This window comes from Podarcis melisellensis (assembly GCF_964234715.1).
Source record: "Podarcis melisellensis genome assembly, chromosome: 10".
Classification (NCBI taxonomy): Eukaryota; Metazoa; Chordata; class Lepidosauria; order Squamata; family Lacertidae; genus Podarcis; species Podarcis melisellensis.
In genome coordinates this window covers 63,196,473-63,215,394 of record NC_138542.1, presented here as the reverse complement: position 1 = coordinate 63,215,394, position 18,922 = coordinate 63,196,473, and the positions used below count along the sequence as shown (strand labels likewise).

General features: G+C 44.0%; 1 protein-coding gene across 2 annotated transcripts in view; it reads right to left on the bottom strand.

The window, feature by feature from the left end:
• Window positions 1–18,922, bottom strand: part of SOX5 (SRY-box transcription factor 5) — a 749,551-nt gene that overhangs the window by 585,402 nt on the left and 145,227 nt on the right. For both annotated transcript variants that reach the window (XM_081926958.1, XM_081926959.1), the window contains exon 2: window positions 6,163–6,343. The gene's annotated coding sequence lies outside the window, so the exon portion shown is untranslated. The remainder of the gene's footprint in view (window positions 1–6,162; window positions 6,344–18,922) is intronic.

The following is an 18,922-nucleotide window of genomic DNA, read 5'->3' as shown; positions in this document are numbered from 1 at the left end:
TGGGGGTGGAGACGCTCCTTCAGGTATTATATAATTCAGTAAGGAGGACAAGTGTAGGGCAAAACTAGAATTAGTTGACTCTACCCTGTGACTGGCTCTGGCGCCACCTACTGGTGGCCTCCCTGTCCTCTACCCTACTAGTTCCAGTGTGCACCAGCCATCACAGCTCTTAAAACACTTTGGCTTTTTCCTCCATCTTCTTCCCATGCCAGACGCAGTATGTCTTTTTGACTTGCCACGTCCATTATTCTTAGCCTCATTGACTTCCACCTAATCACAACTGAGCTTCTTGGAAGCCTTTTTAACGAGGTCAATCGAGAAATTATGGGCAATTCGCATTTAAATAGATATTCCCAAAATTTGGGGGCGGGTGTCTGTTTTTGTCCCAGAGATCACGTAAAATATTACATTGGGGGTGGGGGGCTGTGGCACAAAGAAGAAAACAAAGGGAACGGTAACAATGTGGCCAAGCAGCTCGAATCTTCTAATTTATGTAGAATGGATTATTACTTCGACAACTTGACCCCGGGCAAAAGTTCCTCAGCTGAGAAGATTTACAATCTAATTATGCAGCAAGTTCTGCTGTGGCAGTTTGGGTCTTCTATTACATTACATTACATTAGCTAAAATAGCTGCTTCCTCACTCTCTTGGTGTTCCATGCACTCCAATCATCTGCATCTTTCTACTTTTTGGCTGCTTTTAGTTAAAATATACATATTTATGCTGATGCCTTCTTACTCCCAAAAGCAGCCGCGGGATTAAGCAGTTGATGCTTTACATGTTCTGCAATTTGGGAACTCCCTCTCAGCTGAGTGACTTTAAAGGACCATCAAAGTATTTTTCATAATTTTTCCAATGACCATTTTTGCTCCCCCTACCCCAACTTGTCCACAAATAACTCCATGAAAAAGCCTGGAGCTAAGATCTGTTTTGTTCTCCCATGATTCTTCCCTGCAAGCACATCTAGTTCACTATAGGGCATAGCAACACTGGGAATTTTTTTTTTGCTCCTAAATACATTGCACAGTATGGGACTTCCAGCATACAAAGACACCTGAACAGTGGCGTAGCGTGGGGGGTGCAGGGGGGGCCGGCCGCACCGGGTGCAACATATGGGGTTAGGGTTAGGGGGTGCAAATCCATGGGTTAGGGGGCGCAAATCCATGGGTTAGGGGGCATAAATTACTTGCCTTGCCCCGAGTGCTGACAACCCACCCTACGCCACTGCACCTGAATATTGTTTTAGACCTCTTGGCCATCAAACCTGGCATTGGTTATTCTAGCTGGTGGTGGCTAGGGGTGAACGAGGGTCATCTAAGTCCAGCCTCCTGCAATGCAGGAATGTCAATTTTGCACATATTCACTCATCAATCTGTTTCATCCCATATCCACATTAACCCAATGTGCAGCAGAATTCATATTTAACTATGCACGTATTTTAGCTTATCACATGCATTTTAAGACACTTTAGTAGGCTTTTTGAACTAAGCACTATATCACAAAATTTGGAGAAGTGTGAAATCTAAAGGATAATTATGTTTGATCCATATATTCATCCTAGGAGGTGCTCTGGAATACACGGAAACTGAATTCTTCAAATATCCATCACTCAAAATCGCCAATCAATGGTAAGCTAGCTCTGTATACATATTTGATTGTATGCAGAAAATTCATTTCTACTCCACAGGTCTCATGTGGAATGCTTACTCCTTACTCCAAGGGTATCCAATCATCTGGGAGTACATTTGGAAATCTAAGAGACTGCAGCAGGCTCCACAAAATGCCCAGACAGAATTAGTAATAGCAATGCACAGCACTGCCAGCACCCCATAGCAGGCAAAACACCTACGTGCCTACAAAAATAATAAACCACAATGCAAGCAAACTCCCCAGAAACAGGAAATCTACCCCAAATCAGACAGTAGTGCCCCCACACTTGATAGCATCATATCCTGCCTCCACTTTATCCTTGAATTGTGACAATCCCAGACAAATGTTCAAATTGTCCAAAACCTCGCAGACGCACCTGCAAATGCTGACTAACTCCTAAATGTGTTTATCAGCATTTATTTCTGTATTTCCCTATTTTTCAGACATATACCAAGGAGTCAAATTTAGGTGAATTTTAACATTCACCAATACTATTCTGAATCTTCAGATAATTACAAAAAAATCATAAAATCATCTTGTTAGCTTTCACATTGTGAAGGTTGTTGCTCAACAAATTTCAGAAAGCTTCCTTCTTCCCTCTCCCTTTCTTACGGTAAATGTCATCAATTTAGCAAATGTTGACATTTTCCATCATTTATGGTGTCTACCCTTCCCAACACGGGAATTGTGCCAGCAGGGAGTGTGATCATCAGAGAGCCCAATGTAGTTCTGATGCTCCATTTCCTATAATGCCTTGGCTTTTTTGGTGCACTAAGAAGCATCCTCCAAGCATTTAGGAGCTCAAGGGGAGAAATTATGATGCTATTAGGTGCTTCTAATAAGGATGCAATCTATGACATGCCTAGGATTGCATTGTAAATCTTGTCCTCATCCACAGCTAACAGATATGTTCCATGTCACAGATGTACAGTAAATGTTAAAGGCAAACCTCACAATATGAAGCATTTCTAACATTTACCGCTGGCCTCCTAAAATAAATCTTAAGAATAACTGGTAAAAGTCAACATTCACCAGTTCATTTGTAAATAGATATTGGCTATAATCCCCACTCACCCATAGAAAGCAAGGAGTTGGAAGTTCCAAGTTCTAAGGAACAATATTTGGTTTTTAGGCAGTCAAAATACCGAAAAGAAAGAAATGGCTCTTTCCCAACAGCTGGCAACCTCTGTCGCACCAAAGGCCTTAAAGTCAAACTCAAAGTGAGCCATTACTCTGTGACCCTTAATTATTCAGAAATAGTTTAGCAACTGGCAGAAATACTTTATCCTCCCTATAAAGTATGCATTTTGCTGTCTAGATACGTGACCCCCGCTGATGGGTGAAAAGTGATTTCTTGTTTGATAAACTCACTTAGAAGTGAAGGCTGATTAATTGCAGTTAGGAGTCAAAGGTGAATCAGAGAGCTGCTGGAAATAAAAAGAAACCTTTTATATAAGTTGATATATTCAAATATATACTGATGTAAAATACCACTCTGTGATTGTCAATAAAATGGGGGCACAGTGTCCTTCAGACCACAAGCTGAACACTTTGGATTATATAATTTTAAAAAATGGGAGTTTTCCTTTATGAGCTGTGCATAAGGCTTGGTCTGTAATGCAGCAGAATGAAGTGTTAGAGTCCTGAGGTGGAGCGGACTTCAGATTGCATGTGGAGGTACACCATTTACAAAAGGCTCTCCCAACTAAAGCAAACCAACCCCATACTGGAAGAAAAATACCTTACAAAGAAAATGGTTCTAAGTCAGGCCTAAGTCTCCTCTGGTTCAGTGCGAGGTTTCTACTTGCAGGGAGACTGCTCAGCATTCAAAAATGATCTTACCTACCACCCATCTGAAGCAGAACAATCTATTGCACCACCTCATCATGTTCCGTGCACATGCTAAGTCTAAGGTCTAACCCTCACTGGGTGGTAAACCTGTCTTGACTGTACCACCTTGGACTCATGAGGGCTCATGATCAAATGTTCCTTTATTTTATTTTATTTTATTTTAAAAAAACAACCTTACCTACAGAAAACTAGCCTGTCAGGGTGAAGGCTAAACTAGAAACCTACTCAAAGAGATGCTAGATTTCTATATGAAGGCAATTCTTGTGTGGAATAGCATTTTGTCAGATGAGGCCCCCACTTGCTGCCTGAGGTGGTATAGATCAGGTACAGGGTTATCTGAGAAGAATTAGGCCTCAGGTAGACTGCCAGTGTATACAAAGAGACAGAGAATAGTTGGTTGTGGTCATAAAAAGCCAAAAGCACCTCAGACTCAAAATAGCTGAGAAGAATGCTTCTCACTTTTGAATTATAGCACTGGAGGAGACTCTTGAGAGTCCCATGGACTGCAAGAAGATCAAACCTTTCCATTCTGAAGGAAATCAGCCCTGAGTGTTCACTGGAAGGACAGATCCCGAAGCCGAGACTCCAATACTTTGGCCACCTCATGAGAAGAGAAGACTCCCTGGAAAAGACCCTGATGTTGGGAAAGATGGAGGGCACAAGGAGAAGGGGACGACAGAGGATGAGATGGTTGGATAGTGTTCTTGAAGTTACCAGCATGAGTTTGACCAAACTGCAGGAGGCAGTGGAAGACAGGAGTGCCTGGCGTTCTCTGGTCCGTGGGGTCACAAAGAGTCTGACACAACTAAATGACTAAACAACAACAACAAATGCTTCTCACATTTCCTATCTGGGTACCAAACTGGCAACACACAAAGCTTGCATGGAAAGGTGTTCTTCGTTGCTGCCCCCAGCTGTGGAGGAATATTCTTTCTCTGGAAGACAATGGGTAGGCCAAATGCAAATTATCGGTCTATAAAGCCCTCAGTCAGCCCTCTTTACTTGAAGGATCACCTTACTGCAGAACAGGAACTTTAACAAAAGTGCCACATATTGTCCGTTCTGCACTTGTAAGCAACCAATCCTTTAGTGTGGCAACACCTACTCTCTGAAATTCCCCACCTATTCACACAACACAGTTCTCTTCATTGCACTGTATCTTTAAAGTGAGGAACACTGAGACACTGATGTGACTTCAAGGCTGGATTACTGCAATGCACTCTGTGTGGCCTTCCCTTGTGGTTGTTTTCGAAACAGCAGTTAGTGTCGAATGCTTTAGCATGATTGATGTCAGGAGTGAGATCCCAGCACTGTATCACACCTCTGCTCAAAGATCTGCCCTGGTTGCTGAGCCAACTTCAAATCTCACTAGGAGTACATAAAGCCCTTAACAGTATGGAACCTGTAAACGTCTCTCAAGCCTTGTCCCTTATGTGTCTGCTTTACCACCTAGATCTGCACAACTTGCACTCTTGCACAATACAATGTTCACTCCACATCTGTTAGGAGTTTTAGCATTCAGTGTACCAACAGCAGACACATCCGTTTTGTTGTTTCAGACTCCTGGTAAAAACAATTCCTTTTTGGGAAGCCTACCTGAGCATGTGGGTTAGAAGCGGGTGGCGCTGTGGTCTAAACCACAGAGCCTAGGGCTTGCCTATTGGAAGGTCGGTGGTTCAAATCCCTGTGACAGGGTGAGCTCCTGTTGCTCGGTCCTAGCTCCTGCCCACCTAGCAGTTCGAAAGCACGTCAAAGTGCAAGTAGATAAATAGGTACCACTCCAGTGGGAAGGTAAACGGCATTTCCATGTGCTGCTCTGGTTCGCCAGAAGCAGTTTAGTCATGCTGGCCACATGACCCAGAAAAACTGTCTGCGGACAAATGTCGGCTTCCTCGGCCAGGAAAGCGCCGTAACCCCAGAGTCGTCCGCGACTGGACCTAACTGTCAGGGGTACCTTTACCTGAGCATGTAAACAAGTTTGGCATACTTGTTTTTATTTTTTTCCTGAACTTATTTGCATATTGCTAATTGCTATAAACTGTTTCACATACACTGCTTAGAGGTTCTTTGCTTATGTGGTTGATGAGTTCCTCAAATAAACAAAAACTGGGTTTCAAAAGTCCATCTCAGGTACAAAGCCCACTGAGAGGCCTTGGCAAAACCTCTTGGGTAGGGTTGCCATACATCTGGAGTTTCCTGGACCCAGGCAGTATTCGGGCCTTGTAAACAGTATCCGGGCAGAAATCACTGAAATGTCTGCGAAAATCTGGACGTATGGCAGCCCATTATGGAAGTGTAGATTTTGGCAAATTTCATCAAAAATAGCTCAAAAACTCTTTTTTTTCTTTTGAGATTTTTGCAATATGGCAACCCTATCTCAGTGAATGTACGTTGCAAGGGTGTTGCAGATATGTAACACTGCTGGGATCTCCTTGATAGAAGGAGGACAGGATCCAAAGGCAAGTTATCACCATCAGTCTTGTTCCATAATCTTTTACACCTTCTGCCCTTCAAATGTCATGTGTGACAGAAAACAAGAGGTTTGTTCCATACCACCAACCCAATAAAACAGAGGGTCGTGCCTCAAAGCAGAATGTATCATTATATCAGAGTGGAAAACACAAATCATGGTCATATAGGAATTATTCAAGCGGAATCACCTTATCCAGTTTCTGCTTTTGCATTTTCATATCGGACACCGCTGCGATGTGACGCCCTTCACAATATATGCAATGGGTTTGTTTGTGATGTCCTACCCAATAGCACTGAGTTGTAGGTTTTCCTATTCTTCAGAGTCTTCAAAGCACGGTAATGGGAACGGAGTCATTAGCAGGAGAAGGGCTAAAAAACAAAAAACAACATATCTGTGAGCATTTTGTATACATTTTGCCATCCCAAATCTTAGCCAAATAATCATATCAGTTCAGTCAGTTGCAGCGCCATTCTAACTATGTCTACTCAGAAGTAAGTCCTGCTAAATGACTCCCAGTTATGCAGGATAAAGATTGATGGTTTAATTGATACAACCCAGTGGCATAGCGTGGGTTGTCAGCACCCGGGGCAAGGCAAGTAATTTGCGCCCCCTAACTGAGAGAGTGAGTGAGCCAGGTTGGGGCAGAGAGCTGCGAGTGCGCCCCCCCAGATGTTGCTCCCGGTGCGGCCGGCCTCCCCTGCACCCTCCACACTATGCCACTGATACAATCTGCATAAACACTGGATCTGAAGGAAAGAGCCTTTGCTTCGGAGATGACTTACAGAGATTTTTTGAGTCTCTTATGATGGGGTTCGTCTGTATTTGGCAGGATTAGGGTGGATGTTTCAGTCCACCATCATTCCAAGTCTTCCTCTGGGAAGGAAATTTAGCAGCAGGCACAATTCCACCCCTGCTACTGTGCTACTAAAATGGCAGTCCCTCCCCCCCGGTTTGCCAACTGAAAATGGGGTGTGAGTGTCAGGAACCTCCACACAACAGGGGATCTTGCCCAGTCAGGATCCTTGCTGATGTGGTGGAACTCTGGACTCATGGGGCCAGTGTTAGAAACTCAGACATATAAGCTAGGCACCAAATGTCTCCTTAAACCAAGGTTGTGGTCACCAAAATGGAATGTCTAGTTGTCATTTTGGGGCAAGTTGGCTCTAAAGCAGTGTTTTTCAATCTGTGGGTCCCCAGATGTTGTTGGACTACAACACCCATCATCCATGACCACTGGTCATGCTGGCTAGGAATGATGGGAGTTGTAGTCCAACAACATCTGGGGACCTACAGGTTGAGAAACACTACTCTAAAGTCTTATCCACACACAACCCCAAATGATAGACTGGCTGTGATTGATTCTCAGTTAAACATCTGCTTAGTTCAGAAGACAACCTTGCCCTAGTTAAGAGCTTTGAGAACTGAAACAGGAAAAGTCACTTGATCCAGGCACAGTCAACATACCGTATTTTTTGCTCTATAAGACTCACTTTTTCCCTCCTAAAAAGTAAGGGGAAATGTGTGTGCGTCTTATGGAGTGAATGCAGGCTGTGCAGCTATCCCAGAAGCCAGAACAGCAAGAGGGATTGCTGCTTTCACTGCACAGTGATCCCTCTTGCTGTTCTGGCCTCTGAGATTCAGAATATTTTTTTTCTTGTTTTCCTCATCCAAAAACTAGGAGTGTCTTGTGGTCTGGTGCATCTTACAGAGTGAAAAATACGGTATATATTGGCCTATTTCGACCTCTTTTTCTTAAGGGTGACACGGACGCATTCATAACATAAGAACATTCTTCACAACTGTGAGCACGGCAGCGGGGTGGAGTAAGTGAAGACAAGCGACAACAATTAACAATAACGTTCACCGCTCCTGCTCAGGCTGCACGGAAAAGCATTTGGGTTTCTGAAATTCATTCTAACTGTGCAGATAAAATATTAAGGATAGAATTCTACAGGATTTGGCATTAATGTGTTAAAACAGTTAAGAACCAATGGTGCCCAGGCATGCACCTCCAGATGGTGGCAGCATCCTGGCACCCGGGCATCTTCACTTGGTTGCAAGTGGCTGATAGCCAGGCGCTAAATGCACCCGGTGCCTGGCTAATTTCAAACACTGCATGGGGCTTAAAGACCCCTTGCTCACCGACAAAGTATGGTATGCCTCTCGTCCATTTGCCAAGGAAAGACACAGGTCTCTTGGGACCAGATTTTGTGTGTTGTTTCCCCCATTAGTCTACAATGTGTGTCTAAGTTAAATAAAAGTTTGCAGTCGTCTAAATGGCAGTCATCCTCTGAATTGCCAAAAATGTGTAGAAGCAAGTTTTGCTGCTGTTCAGTGCAGAGGAGGGAGAGGGGAGATTGCAATCTATTTCCCAACCTGAGTCATTTATCCCCTATTAGATAAAAGTATAATAGACTATACCAAAAGGGTCACTGGCCTTCCATTTAATGATATTGCCAGCACCAATCTACATTTTTTCTTTCTCCCGGCTGCATCCCACAACACAGAATAAATGGCTGATCTCTTCACAATAACAGCTGATTTCTATTTATTAAGCTAAAAAGGTCACCATTTTCTACGGCTAGGCCGCCCCGCACTATTGATAATTTTATGCATAAACAAATGGCAAATTTGTGCCACATAAATATGCATTAGCAATTACTTTTTCTCCGGGCAACGCTCACCGCATGCAAATGCATCCCCCTGGTAGGGCTGGGTGGCTTTTGTTTTAGCTCTTGAATGGCCAAACAAAAGAGCACAATAATAATAATAATACACTGATTTTTAAAAAAATAAAAATAAAAAAAAATGCCAATCAATAGGAAATGCTAATGCAAAGGTAAATGGCAAGAAACTTGCTTGAAAGGAAGAGAAGAAAGAGAAAGAGAAAAAGCAACAAACAAACGTAATGAAAGGGTGGGGGGAGTATTGCATATGGGCGGCTCTCAATTTTACACCTATTTCAACAATTAAAAAAAAAGAGAAAGAAAGAAAGAAAAAGAAAATCCTGAAATGGCTAAATTGCTGTTGAAATGGTAACAGACAGACTGGCATTAAACCAGACACCAGATGGAGGAAGGAGAAAAATACATACAAGTTGAATAAACACCAAAGAGGACACAAGCGCACATAGGGGGGGGGGTGAGGGAGAAAAAGGGAAAGGAAAAGGTTGGGGATGCATACACAGAGTTTTGAAGGTAATTTATGCAGTTCTGGAGTTGTCACAGATCCATTCCTGTTTCTGGGTGTTTCATTTTTTTAAAAAAGTGGAAAATATAGCCAAGCATCACTAAGTTGCTGTCTGAAAAGCAATCGACTTTACTGCAATTGATTGAGATGATTATCTGCATGCACTTGTTTAAAAGTTGTTTGTTTTTTAAAATCGATCAGCGTCACACAAAAATAAAGTAAAAATGCAGTGGGACAGATTGGAAACAGTAAATCCATAATAACAGGGTCCAATGCGATGGCTCTGGGAAAAGCCAAGGCAAAATGATATATTCACAAGACGTCTGAAGCAACATCCTATTGGGGCCTTAGCTCTTGACACCTTGCCATTACATTTTAGGCAAACTAACCCAAGTTGTAGGCGAGTGTGATGATGCTTCACTTGAAAGTGGAGGAGCTCCAGCATTAATCTGTATAATGGGTGGAAAACCTCAAGTCCGAGGGCCAAAAAAGACCCCAGGGCCTCAGGACTCATCCTCGCTCTATTTCCCTCCCTCACTAGATCCAGCAGGACTCCTCTTATTCTGGAACAGGACCTGTCCCAGATTTCTAGGAGGACTTATTGGAATCTGCCATGGGTCCCACCAAGTTCTGGAAAGTCTTAGACCATGTAGGTTAAATCACAGAGCCTAGGACTTGCCGATCAGAAGGTCGGCAGTTCGAATCCCTGCGACGGGGTGAGCTCCCATTGCTCGGCCCCTGCTCCTGCCAACCTAGCAGTTTGAAAGCACGTCAAAGTGCAAGTAGATAAATAGGTACGGCTCTGGCGGGAAGGTAAACGCCATTTCCGTGTGCTGCTCTGGTTCGCCAGATGCGGCTTAGTCATGCTGGCCATATGACCTGGAAGCTGTACCCCGGCTCCCTCGGCCAATAAAGCGAGATGAGTGCCGCAACCCCAGAGTCGGTCACAACTGGACCTAATGGTCAGGGTTCCCTTTACCTTTAATAAGGTACCCTAATTGATTGATTGTGATTTTATGTAAACTGTGTTACTTTCATTGTTGTTAGCCGCTCTGAGCCCGGCTTCGGCTGGGGAGGACAGGATATAAATAAATTTTTATTATTTTATTATTATTATTACCCAAGCACTGAGAGAGCATTGCAAATTCCAAAAGGATAGTCATTTAGCTTCTTGCAGCTAAATGAACAATGCATGCTGCGCCACTTAAACAACCATAGATAACATTGCATGACATACGAGTCAGTTCTTAGGGGCCAAGGCAGTTCCTGCCCCCATGGTTTGTTTTTTAGGGGACTGGGCCCCCCTCAGTCCTCAGAGGATGTTCGGCTCTGCCCCAGGCTCCTCACAACTACACACATGATGTTGTGCACATGACATCAGGACAATGTGGGGGCTGCCTCCATCCACGTGAGAAGATGGTGCCTCTGTTGCATGATAATAGCTTTTATAGATCACACCACCTCAAAACATCTTCCACTATGAAATTAGTTAACTGTTATTAATGTGTTCTTTCATTAAGGTGTTAAGGGCTCTTAGCTCACTCTCTAGATCTCAGTGAAGCCTATAGTTTTGTGCCAGACTCCAGATGCAGTATGGGAAGTTGTCCAGAAATCCACTCCCAAAATTCAGAAGGCTGGGCTTCTCTCCCAGCTTTCACCAAATGCTACAATTAATGGAGAGTATCGGAAAAATAACATTGGCAAAGTGCTCACAAGACACTGTTTTAATCCCATATCCCTATCTTTGAGTAGAAGAGATTGCTACTGAAGTCACATTATCTTCACCCCCTGCTCTAAATAGATCTGTCTTAAATAAATCTCCATATATTATGTCATTCTTCCATAAAGCCATAGACATGAGAACCAAGAATGCTGAGTCTCTCAACTCTCCTAGCCCAATATTCTCTCTATTGAAATATATAGACACCCGGAGGAGCCACAGATTCTGCTACCAAAACCTTTCAAAAAGGAAACAATCTCCCTATTGGCTGTAGCTTTCTGGTGGGGAATAATTAGAAGGAAAAAACAATGTGCCAAACGGATGCACAGCATTCACGCAAATGTTAAATGCTGTTGAAAAATGCCTGTTTCTCAGAGCTTTGGGTACTTTTTTGCAAAAATATTGCCTTCATTCACTCTCGTGCTCAACTGCCTTCACTTGTTCTTTGTGATATCACTGCAGTGCCTACAGAGCATTGAGATGATATGCCATTCACTGCGTGGTCCCTGACTGGTTATGTGGAGTCATGACATCATTCTCTTAACTGCTTGAACCCTGATTGGCTGATCCATGAAAAAGAAGGCTGTAGCAACAAGGTGGGGCACGGTGCCACAGTAGCAGCAGCAGCCAGCAAAGCAATGGGACAGGATGGAGTAGAAAGACAAAACCCGCCTAATCATTATTTTCCAGGAACACTTTCTACCCCATTTGCTATTGTCTGTCCAAAGATCAAAACTAGAGAACATTTGGCACAGACCTGGAGACCTAACGGGAATGGAATCCGAGTCCACTATGTTTTAAAATTCTATTCTAATTTTTCCAGTTCAAAGTGACTCAAAGCAGAAGAAAACAAAAATAACTCAACACAATTTGTAAGTCCTCAGAGCATCGACGTATCGGCTGCTTCTCTGCTAACTGTCCGGCAGAGCGATGGCACTTAACAAATACTAATTGCTAACCATGGAGTCTAAAGCAACTGTGTGTCTTTCTATTGAAGCTTGTGAGAATAGCAAAGTGATGAATATGGGCTTTAGCTCAGTGGTTAGAGCATCTGCACTGCATGCAGAAAGTCCCAAGGAAACGTAGGCGTGTCCCCTCTCTGAAAGCCTGGAGAGCTCCTGTCAGTCAGTGCAGACAACACTGTGCTACATGGTCCAATGGGTCAGACTAAGAGCAAGGGAGCTTTCTGGGTTAGGTAAAGGTAAAGGGACCCCTGACCATTAGGTCCAGTCGTTGTCATCTCACTCTATTGGCCAAGGAAGCCAGTGTACAGCTTCTGGGTCATGTGGCCAGCATGACTAAGCCACTTCTGGCGAACCAGACCAGTGCGCGGAAACGCCGTTTACCTTCCTGCTGGAGCGGTACCTATTTATCTACTTGCACTTTTGATGTGCTTTTGAACTGCTAGGTTGGCAGGAGCAGGGAACGAGCAATGGGAGCTCACCCCATTACGGGGATTCGAACCGCAAACCTTCTGATCAGCAAGTCCTAGGCTCTGTGGTTTAACCCACAGCGCCACCCGCCTCCCTGCTTCCTGGGTTACTCATCTATAAAGAGGCTAAAGCTGTTGTCTGTTTTCTATGGCAGCATCTGAAGCATTCCAGAGGGTTAATACATCTCTTGGCACATTTAGCATGGTGTATTGTTAAATATGTCTTTGATCCCCAACAAAAAGAAAAGAAAAAAGAATGAATGCATAGGTCTCCCAAGGTCAATCAGAACGAGGAAAAAGAAAGGAAAAGGCATGGACAGGTACGCTAAAGAGAAATAATGTCAAATTGTTTGATTGTCACATTTGGCACGCATGTTCCCACAGCCGATCTGACTTCATTTAGCAGGGTTAGGCTCCCTGTAACAGGAGGGCAATTATGACTGCATGGTCCGCAACACAGGGCGGGCACTTAAACCAAGAGAAAGGCAAATCCATTGGCCAACGGATTATCTTGTTCACACCCAACTGAATGCAGTATTTAATTTTTCAACATTATTTTATTTTCTACGGCAATCGTGATGATTTAATAAATGCATTGCTTCGGAATGAAGAGCAGCAACAGGTGAAAGTGTTAGAGCAGGTTGAGAAACAGATCTTCCCCTGCATGCAATTAGATCTTACAACAGCATGTCTTTTGTTATCTTGCCGATAGAAGCAGTCAAGGTTTTTGCCTTCAAGCTAAAGATCTGAAAAGGGGGAAGGGGGAGAGTGGCAGGAGGGATTTTATTTTTTATTTTTTTGTTTTTGACATTGACAGCTTGTACGGAAGCAGTTTGGGGGCATAGCTGAATGTAAATCAGAAGGCAGGCTAGGAACACAATGATCGGCATTGTTATAGCTTGTCTCTGAACCTCCAGCTTCAATGCCACACTGCATGTGTGGGTAAGAGTTCAAAAGAAGTCGGTCTTTAGAAGTTGCCGAACCACTCTGCATTTCATTGCAGAATGGATTTCAACGTGCAGGGTGTCGTCCCCCCACACCACCTCCTTACTTCAAAACTACAAGCCGTCCTAAGAGTTAAAAAAGTATTTTTTTCTTATTCCCCGATTCCAGCCTCTGGAGCTATTATCATTTGAAACCGTAATCCTACGGCAGACTGACAGAGCTGTCATTGATAGAGAGTCTAAATACAGTGTTTAGGTAGTCTTATATGCCACACATAAGCAGAGTGGGGGGAAACCCCAGACAAATAAGTGATAATACAAATGCATGATTGACTCCCAAGACAATCACATTGTTCTCCAGATGGCTTCCGCAACAGGATAACTATGGCATGTTGCAAAAAGTTTCATCTCTCAGAACTGAAACAAATGGTACCCTTCCTTCCCCTACCATTTGTTAACAATAATCATCACATGTCAAAAACCCTTAACATAAGAAGAGCCCTATTGGATCAGGCCAATGTCCAATCCTGTTCTCACAGTGGCCGGCCAGAAACCTATGAGAAGGCCACAAGCAGAACCTGAGTGCAGCAGCACTCTCCTCACTCGAAGTTCCCAGCAACTGATATTCAGAGTCATATTTCCTCCAGCTTCCTTCCCCTGCGGAAATCGCCATTCTCTGCCTCTTGGCCCACCATCAGATATTCAGAAGTGTGTCGCTCTTAAATAAGGGAATTCACTTGGCACTCTAAATAGGGCGGTGGTTCAGTTGTAGAGCATCTGCTTAGCATGCAGGTCCAGTCCCAGGTGCAGTCCATGGGATCTCCTAGTAGGACTAGGAATGTTCCCAATCTCAATTACTGGAGAACCCCTGCCAGGCAACGTAGGCCCACTGAGATGGAAAGTCCAAAGGTGGCTTTATATGTACACTTACTTGGGATCAAGCTTTATGGGACACGGTAGGACTTCCTTTGGAGTGCAGGGAATTGCACTGTGTGGGAAACGAGGTGAGAACCAAGCAGTTGAATTAAAGGTGAAATGCAAAAAAAAGCAAAGTTGGCCTTTTCCCAGGGACCCCAGCACAGATTGTGTCCGATGAATGTGGACAACAGGAACACATGTCTCAGTCTTTGTACTAGAGCAAGTGTGCTTTTCTTTAAGCTAGGGATGGGGAGAAGATGGACCTGCATCTTCTAGTAGCTCAATGGGTCACCAAGAATCTCTTACTCCTAATGCTATGGCCCTTCCCCTATAGCAGTGTTTCCCAAACTTTGGTCTTCAGCTGTTTTTGGACTACAAACCCCATCATCCCTAGCTAGCAAGACCAGTAGTCAGGGATGATGGGAACTGTAGTCTGAAAACAGCTGGAGATTGAAGTTTGGGAAACACTGCCCTATAGGCTTATAGGCGTATTCAGCAGTCAAGGGCTGATATCTAGAGAAGCAAAACCACACTTGAAATTTGCTGGGGATACTTGGCTTGTGCAATACCTTACCAAAGAAATCTGTTTGCATGCATCAACAATGTTGCTTATTATGGAAAGTTCTGCTTTCATCAGCAATATACCCCCTCTCTGCTTTGTTGTAAAAGCCTCAAAATAGCATCCCAAGGAAGGCGGGGTGGGGGGACTCAGAAAATTACCAGTTCTACATTTCTGTCTTTCCCCCTTGCTGATGACTTTTGCCCGAATCCTTAACATTAATATCAAATGTTATGCTCGAAGCTGGGAAATGGGGAAAGCACTTTTCTTCTTCTCCTTCTTCCTGAGAAAGCTTTTAAATGCCTCATTTCCATCTCCTTAGCTGGTACGAGACTATTTCATAAGGAAATCAGAACACCTCCAAGCAACAGCTGATGAAAGTGTCCAGGGTTGAATTAGCTCACCAGCCTCAATCAAAAATGGCATAGAAGCAACATTTCTGGAAGGTAGCCCATAATAGCAGGCATAGGGCAGGTTTGACTGAAACTCCTCTTACTAAACTTTGTTGCACCTAATGTTTCCAGGATCAGTGGCTATGTTTTTTTCCATTTCTTTTTATCGGCAGATTCTTCTCACGGGGACGGAGCGATGTTCATCTCAGAGTTGTGCTTACGTGCTGATTTCAGGGGGCTTTGGTGGGTCAGCATGAGTCAAGCTGGACTTGTTTTCAGGTTGACGACCGCCTCTTCAGTGAGAGAGACTCTTTGGCCAAAGGCATAGGCAAATGATACATGCACAAAACCACCTCAAACCATTTTTAAAAAGATTGTTTTTCCCAACAACCTTGTAAGAAACCCATGTGCTAGATTATACTGAGAGGCAAGCTCCCTTCAGGCGTTACTCATAACTGGCCTCAGTCCAGTATACCTGAAGGAGCGTCTCCACCTCCATCATTCTGCCCGGACACTGAGGTCCAGTGCCGAGGACCTTCTGGTGGTTCCCTCGCTGTGAGAAGCCAAGTTACAGGGAACCAGGCAGAGGGCCTTCTCAGTAGTGGCTTCCCTAAAAAGGGCTGCCTTCAGATGTCTTATAAAAGTCTGGTAGTTGTTCTTCTCTTTGACATATGGTGGGAGGGCGTTCCACAGGGCAGGTGTCACTACCGAGAAGGCCCTCTGCCTGGTTCCCTGTACCTTGGCTTCTCGCAGCAAGGGAATCACCAGAAGGCCCTTGGCGCTGGACCTCAGTGTCCGGGCAGAATGATGGAGGTGGAGATGCTCCTTCAGGGATACCGGACCGAGGCCGTTTAGGGCTTTAAAGGTCAGCAGCAACACTTTGAATTGTGCTCGGAAATGTACTGGGAGCCAGTGTAGGTCTTTGAAGATCTGTGTTATATGGTCTTGGAGCTACTCCCAGTCACCAGTCTAGCTGCCGCATTCTGGATTAGTTGTATTTTCTGGGTCACCTTCAAAGGTAGCCCCACATAGAGCGCATTGCAGTAGTCCAAGCAAGAGATATCTAGAGCATACACCACTCTGGCAAGACAGTCCGCAGGCAGGTAGGGTCTCAGCCTGCTTACCAGATGGAGCTGATAAACAGCTGCCCTGGACACAGAATTGACCTGCGCCTCCATGGACAGCTGCGAGTCCAAAATGACTCCCAGGCTGCGCACCTGGTCCTTCAGAGGCACAGTTACCCCATTCAGGACCAGGGAGTCCTCCACACCTGCCCGCCTCCTGTCCCCCAAAAACAGTACTTCTGTCTTGTCAGGATTCAACCTCAATCGGTTAGCTGCCATCCATCCTCAAATTGGCTCTACTAGACTCATTTTTTAAAAAAAAGTAATGTGGACTGAACTTGTTCTTGGGCCCCTCCAGTATTAGCGACCCCAAAGCTGAAACTTCTATTAGTTTCATAATAGATCTGCCCCTGCAGGAGCCTATGACTCTTCATGCCGGGGGCTGCTTGAAGTTTGCAGGGAAAGGCAGTTGGAAGAAAGAAGCCTCTGATTTGCTGAGAACTGCGAGTGAGGAGAGTGCTGTTCTCTCCGACCCACCCGAGGTAATTAAGAGGCTGCTATGGGAAGTATGCAGCCTTCCCGGCCCCCCAAGGGGGGTGGGGGGACTGCCTTGCCAGCGGTGTCCATAATTCACCCCCGGATTCAAAAGAAGGGGGTACGGACACTTGGCACAAGCCCTCGTGTGAAGTCAGCTCTTCCTGACGCTGTCTCCAATCAGCGCGCTGGTTTGCTTTGGCTCGAAATACAGTGGTGCCCCGCAAGATGAACGCCTCGCAAGACGAAAAACCCACTAGACGAAAGGGTTTTCCGTTTTGGAGGCGCTTCGTAAAACGAATTCCCCTATGGGGTTGCTTCGCAAGACGAAAAAAATCTTGCATCCCCCCACGGGGTTTTTTCGCTTTTTTCACCCTTTTCTTAAGCCGCTAAGCCGCTTATCAGCTGTTCCGCTGATAAGCCGCTTAACAGCTGATCGCTGGAAGCCGCTTGACAGCTGTAGCGCTAATCCGCTAAGCTGTCAATGGGCTTGCTTCGCAAGACGAAAAAACCGCTATACGAAGAGCCTCACGGAACGGATTAATTTCGTCTTGCGAGGCACCACTGTATATAATTGGAAATACATAATTGGAAAGAAGCTAAAGCACATACATCAAGCAAAGATCGGGAGTAAAGACTGCTGATTAATGGATCTCTGTAAGCAGAGCGACGGGCGGGACAAATAAATCAAGTGATGAATCACCATTAAAAGACTGGTATGTTTGGAGTGAAACAGAAAGGGGGTGGAGGAAAAAACTTTTCTTTCTTTTTGCCTTATGTGAGTATTAATAACCCTCCACCCCAGAGAGAAGAATCGTTGCAATTTATTAATCACGAGCAGGAATTCAAGAACTGTGTGAAGTGAATTATTGATCAAAGAGAGGATTGGTAAACATTGGAGAACGGAGGAAAGTTTTATGACACAGTTTCTAATGGTGTCTCGCCAAGACAGGCTTGCCTAAGAAGGACGGGGGAAGGAGGACCAGGGTCATTGGAATGCGAATGGTTATTGGAATGTGATCTAGACCTGGCAGAGCCCTCTGAGATATGTTTGGCAAACCTGGGGAAATCAACAGACAGACTGAGGGAAAGGTCTTTACGGAGGTGTGGAAATGGCGTCTGTCCTTATGTGATATGATTTTTGGAGAGTGTAAAACCCACACAGAGGATGTTTGTTTTTAACCCGCTTGTGAAGATTATCAGAAATCGCAAAGAAAGGAATATATGATAACAAGAAGATGAGGAAAGTAACAAAGAGACTATCTGGACAGAACTGGATAGAACTGTCTAATTAAAGCAGCAATATAAGTGATGTTTGGACCCCTTTTCGGAGCTTGAAGTATGGGTACCCCCAACAAAAATTTAAAAATCTGGCTGCATAATTTGAAACTAATGTGATTTGGAAATAATGTGATTTGACTGGCCTGTTAATAAAAATTATATTTTAAAAATAAAATAAAATTTGTTGTTAGGTACCCTGAGCCCGGTTTTCTGAACCGGGAAGTGCGGGGTATAAATATTATTATTATTATTATTATTATTATTATTATTATTATTATTATTATTATTAAAACATACTAATTAAAACTTCAGCCATGTGCTAAAACCAAAAGATGATATAATCAAGGAGACTTCTAGGGAAGCTCAAAAACAGAGGAAGACAATGAAACCATCCCCATTCTTTGCTCCAGGTTACATGAATTAGAGAGCTGGACTGCTCCAGTTCATAAGGGTTCTGTCCTTACTACAGCTTTAGTATAGATCCAAGGTCATGAGTGCATTAAGTGCCACTTTTGAGATGTCAAATCATTTTGTGCTGATGCTTCCAGGCATTTTAAACTGCTATGGCTAATATCCATTGATCCACCTACCTCCCATGCATTACTTGTGTATTACTTATTCAAAAGCCATTTAAGTTAGTGGCTCCCTGTAATGTTTGGGAGTGTTGGAAAAAAGGAAATTTTAACTAATTACACACTAGAATAGAGTGATATTGTTTGGGGTTTGTAACTCAATAAACATTGAGCCAAATCAGGATTTAATGTCCTATTTTCATAATGTTGGCCTATTTGTTCTCATTACAGTTAAGCACTAGTTTTTTGGGCTTCGTCTGCTAAAGCATCAATGGATCTTTGTGGATTACAATTGGATTTACTGAACATCCCAAGCTGTAAACTAGCAGCCTGGATTATAAA